The sequence below is a fragment of the Euprymna scolopes genome, chromosome 46 (assembly GCF_053919585.1).
Source record: "Euprymna scolopes isolate OS-2025 chromosome 46, ASM5391958v1, whole genome shotgun sequence".
Taxonomy (NCBI): domain Eukaryota; kingdom Metazoa; phylum Mollusca; class Cephalopoda; order Sepiida; family Sepiolidae; genus Euprymna; species Euprymna scolopes.
Window position 1 is genome coordinate 10654289 of NC_136527.1, and position 7006 is coordinate 10661294.

The window sequence follows — 7006 nt, forward strand, 5'->3', positions numbered from 1 at the left end:
AATCAATATTAAATAGAGAAATAGTCAACCACCTCAGCAGAAACAACCTTCTTAGTGACACACAATATGGTTTCCGCTCTGCAAGATCTACCGCAGATGTGCTGACGGTTATATCCCACAGGATTAGTGAATCTCTTGACAAAGGCTTCCTTTCTAGGGCAATTGCTCTTGACATATCAAAGGCCTTTGACAAAGTATGGCATAAGGGTCTACTTCACAAGATTTCCAGCTACGGTATAATTGGAAATGTTTTCTCAATCATTAAATCATTTCTCTCCGATAGGCTCATAAGAGTAGTGGTAGATGGACAAAAATCGGAGGCCTGCAATATAAATGCTGGAGTCCCTCAGGGGTCAATCCTCGGCCCAACTCTCTTCCTGATCTACATCAATGACCTCCCTAAACACATACTTAAATCATTCGTTGACATCTATGCTGATGATACGACCATCTACGGCAACACATCAAAGGCTGTAAATGACGAAGTTCTCTCGGATTCTCTCTCCTCTGATCTCGAGCGCGTGGTTCAGTGGGGGAAGATGTGGCTAGTTACCTTTAATGCATCTAAAACCAAACTCCTATCCTTACATCATCAACGCTCTGATCCCCAGCTGGCATCAATTGTGATGGATGGCTCTCGTCTGGGTGAGGCCCCGTGTTTTGACAAGCTTCTGGGTTTGACCTTTACTCCTGATCTGAAATGGAACACGTACATCAAGTCTGTTGCCAAGGTCGCAGGAAAGATGGTGGGATCCTTCTACCGCTCCAGAAGATATCTCACTACTGATTCAATTCTCTATCTATATAAAAGCCAAGTACGGCCAAGGATGGAATACTGTTGCCATATCTGGGCAGGAGCTGCCAAAAACAGCCTATCATGCCTTGACAGAGTACAAAATAGACTTCGTGGCTTAGTGGGGGATGCCCTTTTCTCTACCCTGCAACCCCTCTCCCACAGAAGAGACGTTGCGAGCCTATCCTTGTTTTATCGTTATTTTCATGGCAGGTGCTCGTCTGAACTCCAATCCCTGGTCCCCCCTCGCCAAACTTTCACGAAAATCACCCATCTAGCTGAATCCACTGTGAAAAATTTCCCCCACTCTATATCTGTGCCTAAATCAAAACGCGGATTTCATGAGCAAAGCTTCTTTCTTAGAACTGCACGCCTGTGGAACTCTGTTCCGTCTGCATGCTTCCCTCCGGACTACAACTTGGATGTCTTCAAGTCTAATGTTAACAAATTCCTAATGAACCGCCCCCCTAATTAAACACTTCATAAAATCTCCTCACTAACGTGATGTACTTGCAATAACCCTTATCCCTGAGTGGCTTCCGGGCCTTGATAAGTGGTGATCACTGTGTAAAAAAAAAAAAAAGAAAAAAAGAGGACTCTTTATCTCAATGTGTGAGAGAAATTTTGTTTCCTATATACTCCGAAACACTTGAGATATTTTTTTAATTTCACACAGGTGCACTTCATGTGTCTGGGAGTGTTCTTATATAGATTTTGTATCGGAATACCCTCAATAAGAACCAAAAAATCGTTTATCGAAAAAGTCCCATTAAAGAAAGAACGGTCCGATTTTTAACCAAAGTTAACATCCTTATACAGCCTAACATCACAAGTATATTTGAGAGAGAGAGAGGGGGGAGATTTCCCCATGGGCTCCAAAATAGCTGAACCATTTTTTTTTAATTTCACACAAGTGCCTGAGAGTGTTCTTAAATAGGTTTCATATCAAAATGCCTCCCATAAGTATAAATAATTGATAAGAAAATTCCCTATCAATGAAGCAACGGTTCGATTTTGACGAAAATTAACACTCTTATACAGCCTAACATTACAAGTTCATTTGAGAAGTTTTATCACCACACAAGCAGAAGCCAACAGATAAGACAAGGGCGCGTTTGCAATGAACGTTTCTTTTTAGGACACAATTGAACCATGATACTTGACTTTTGTATTTTAAACTTTCAAGTCATTATATAAAATAATTTCATAAGATAAATGGTAGCTTCTTCACAGTGTAATACAGACTACAATTAATTATATCACTGTGGGGAGGCATGAGAGCTTCCTCCAGGTGCACCGCAGTGGGTTCCTGAATAGAGCAAGCAATTAATCGATTTGTATTGAGTAATGGCCGATTTCACCGATATCGATGATAATCCCGGGCAACGTCGGGTCTTCCTGTTTGTATATATATATATATATATATATATATATATATATATATATATACATATATATATATATATAGCAAAAATAGTAATTATTAAAAATCTGAAGAGAGTGCTCAATACTATTGCAGAGCAAATATATGTTTTATTTTTTATTCAACGCCACCCCTTCCTTTCCCCCCTTTTCTTTCCTCGTACTTCCTCTAAAATCATTTTTCCAAATAATAATAACCATTTCTGTAAAGTCTAACGGATCTTAAATATGATTTGGCAACCGAAACATGTGTAACTAAAAAGATAAAACGATAATAAAAAAATAAAACATATATATATATATATATATATATATATATATATATATATATTACCTAAAGTACCCGTCGTTGACTGGGTTAAATAACAGCCTACACAAAATGGACTCTGATTTATGAAATTATGATAGGTTATGAAAAGGAAGGGTTGTAAAGAGATAGCTTCGAATTTGGGGGTATCAAAACCAAAGCAAAATATGATGAAAGTAAAAATAAAATAGATAAACCCCATAATTTATTATACCATACGTGTTCACACCGAAACACTTATCACAATAATCTATGGATCTATATTAAAAAAAACCTTGTTAAACTTTGTGACATATTTCCATTCTATGGAGGTCAGGTGCGAACGAACACCTCATAATTTTATTATACCATATTTCTTCAAACTGAAGCATAATTATCAAAGTATACTTACGCAGATAGATATGAAATGTCTTTATTAAAGTTTGTGCCCATTTCCATTCTATGGAGGCCAGGCGCGAACGCAGACCGCACAATTTTATTATACAATCCCTATTTAAGTTAAAACCTACTTATTAAAGTATTATTATGTACATCTATATCAAAAACACTTGTAAACGTTTTTTTTTTAATTTCTAAATTTTTTATTTCCATACTTTGTGGACCAGGCGCGTACGCAGACCCCACAATTTTAATGAATCATCATTATGCCAGTTCACACATACCCATTCCTGTGTCTCGATACATCTATCATTATATGTGATCAGTTTTCTATAATAGTCAACCATGTAGGAGCCTGTTCGTTACCAGACACACACGCAGATGTTCAGCTTTATATTATATAAGATGGAATTAGAGCTGGAGTCTAAAGAGCAGAGGTTATTTTAATATATTAGTAAATACTATTAAAAAATAAACGGTGCACGTGGTGCTGTAGATATATAATAAGCTCAATAGGTATAGATATCCTATATATATATATATATATATATATATATATATATATATATAATTGGTTATAAAATATATATGGCGATTAAGCTACAGTGAATATTCCGCGTTTCATCCACTCTAGGATTCTTCAGGCTTATGCGCTTGAGTTCGATTCCTAGATTCTTAGGCGCATAATCCTGAAGAGTCCTAGAGTGGATGAAACGCGGAATATTCAGTGTAGCTTAATGGCCATATATATTTTATAAATTACTAACTAGCTCTACCTACGTATTGAGCACTTTTGAAGTAAATACTTGAAGTTTACGCATAAATTTATTTATACTTTCGTATTTTAATTTTATGTGAGTAAATTAAGTAGTTATATATATATATATATATATATATATATATATATATATACTAGCAGGCGCTCAGGCTTTGCCCGATTGTAAAATACGCTTAAATATGATATTTTAATTAATGCAGATTTTTATTCTCTATTGATCATTATATTGTACCTTATATATGGCAAAAGATTTCAAAAATAAAAGAAAATGACTTGAGTGCGATCGGGTTAGAATCGAAACAAAACGTACAGCTCTCCAGCCTTATATGTTAGCGTATGATCAAATTCCATACAAAAATGCAACATTCAATCAACGCATGTGCAGAAAATAAAAACGCCAAGTCTATGTCAATGATTTTTTCAACTGTGACCCCTTAGCAGCAATTTTTACCGGCTAAAACCAAATTGAAAGTGTGCTAAGGGACAATGTATATTTAATTTTTTCTCTGTAGACCAAGTATTCGGTAGAGTTTGGTAGAGATTTTTCGCACACACACACACTGACAAGGAAACTTATATTCATATATATATATATATATATATATATATATATATACTTATATATATATATATATATGATAAGGAAACCGATATAGATAAATTTATTAAAATTTGCTCCGATTTTGTACCTCATCTTATCTGATGGTCGCCCTATACGCCGAAATATACGGTAGATAGATAGATAGATAGATAGATAGATAGATAGATAGATAGATAGATAGATATTTCCGTGTGCTAGGACGTTTTCATTTTAAATTATCTGATAAACGATAAAAAAATGAATAAGTAATTAATTAACGCTGGGTTTTTAAAGAGATATGTCAATTAGTAAACCTTCATATTGTTGCTCGCATGATATTGTTGCTCGCATGTCTACGCTGGATAATAAGAAGTTTATTCAACACTGCGTGGATTGTTTCAAAAGTAAAGCTTCCTATTTATTATTTTGTGCTTACAATTGATAAATATTTCCTAGGTTTTATTAAGCATATTCTACTCTACACGGATAGATCCAAAACTAAAGCTTCATATTTAGGTTTTTGTGTTAGCATTTGATAAATGTTTCCTATTTTTTATTAAGCAAATTCTACACTGCGTGGATCGTTCCAAAATTAACGCTCCCTATTTATTGCTTTGTGATAACAATTGATAAATATTTCCTATTTTTTATTAAGCAAATTCTACACTGCGTGGATCGTTCCAAAATTAACGCTTCCTATTTATTGCTTTGTGATAACAATTGATAAATATTTCCTATTTTTTATTAAGCAAATTCTACACTGCGTGGATCGTTCCAAAATTAACGCTTCCTATTTATTGTTTTGCGTTAACAATTGATAAATATTTCCTATTTTTTATTAAGCATATTCTACACTACACGGATCGATCCAAAACTAAAGCTTCATATTTAGGTTTTTGTGTTAAAATTTGATAAATATTTCTTATTTTCTATTAATTATATTCTACGCGGATCGTTCCAAAACTAAAGCTTCATATTTAGGTTTTTGTGTTAACGTTTGATAAATATTTCTTATTTTCTATTAATTATATTCTACGCGGATCGTTCCAAAACTAAAGCTTCATATTTAGGTTTTTGTGTTAACATTTGATAAATATTTCTTATTTTCTATTAATTATATTCTACGCGGATCGTTCCAAAACTAAAGCTTCATATTTAGGTTTTTGTGTTAACATTTGATAAATATTTCTTATTTTCTATTAATTATATTCTACGCAGATCAATCCAAAACTAAAGCTTCATATTTAGGTTTTTGTGTTAACATTTGATAAATATTTCTTATTTTCTATTAATTATATTCTATGCGGATCATTCCAAAACTAAAGCTTCTCATTTATTTTTAACTCAAAAAGTTGAAGCGCTACAAAGGCGGGAGTAATACCATTAAAATGAGCAACCTTTTGTGCTCCAGAATTTATTTTTCTACATATTTGCCAAGATTCAAAATGCACTTTTGTAAGCGATGAACAATGGCTACACATAGACGTCCAGAGCATACTTCGTCATGCAGGGATCCTTCCAAAATTAAAGCCTCCTATGTTTTTTTTTTAATTCAATTTTCACCCCAAACAAGGCACAGTGCCACTTTGAAGCAGGGGGCTACTATTAGGGAATTAATTAGCGGGGTCATTATGAAGGGAGAAGAGTAGAAAGATGTTTGTTAACATTACACTTGAACCTCTGCATATCATTGCAGTTGGGAAAGCAGAATCCCGGAAGGGAGTTCCAAAGACCCGCAGTTCTGGGGAAGAAACTATTGGAGTAAAAGGCTTTCTTGCACCTAGGGATCTCCACTGTAAAGGGATGAGACTTAGTAGCTTGTCGGGTTTGTCGGGGGTAGTTACGTCGGGGAGGTACAAGTGTTTGCAGTTCGTCAGAGCATTCACCATTAAAGTATTTGTAGAACAGGCAGAGGGATGCAACATCTCGTCGATGGGACAGAGGTTGAAGCCCAGATGACAGTTCAGGACCTATCAGGTTTTGATGAATAGGAAAAGGTGGAATGGAATAGCTTAAACCATAGGAATGGTACCATTAAAGTGAGCAACCTTTCTTGCTCCAGAATTTATTTTACTACATAGTCACCACCATTCTCAATGCATTTTTGCAAGGAAGTCATTGACCCATCTATACTACTGATGCACGTTTATGACAGGGATTGCGCTTTTAGAATCTCACATCGTAAATATCTGCAACAGAGTGGTGAAACTTTCTGGTTATGAATATGTAAGTTCAGTCATCACAAAAGCGGAATTTGCAATTCCCTCTGATCCATTCGGGCGGAATAAATAGATAGGAGGCATTACTTTTTGGAACTTTTGGTTTGTCTTATTGTCGTTCGATGATAATATGCGGGGACACTTTTATGACCGCTTCATCAGTGGATGTGATCCTGAATTGGTGTTATAATGAGTGTGCCAATTCCTGTTGTCGGTGAATGATAAACCAAAGATGGGATCTCGGATAGGATGTTATTTATCATTGAACGATATGTGGGGACATTTTGATGATCGTTTCATCAGTAGGATGCTATTTTCCATAGCTATCGGTAGTAGCAAACGCCTCCAATTCTTCCTAAACTCTCTGGGGTTATTTCATACAAAAGTTAGACTACCAGAGTCTCGGTCATTGTTGAAGTGGCTTGGTTTTTGTCGGGCTCAGGTATGGTCTTTGTGCAGTTTGAGGGGTCCATTTTCCCAAGCGTTAACTTCTCGCCCTTTGAGAAGGAGTTAATTTAATTTTAATCGT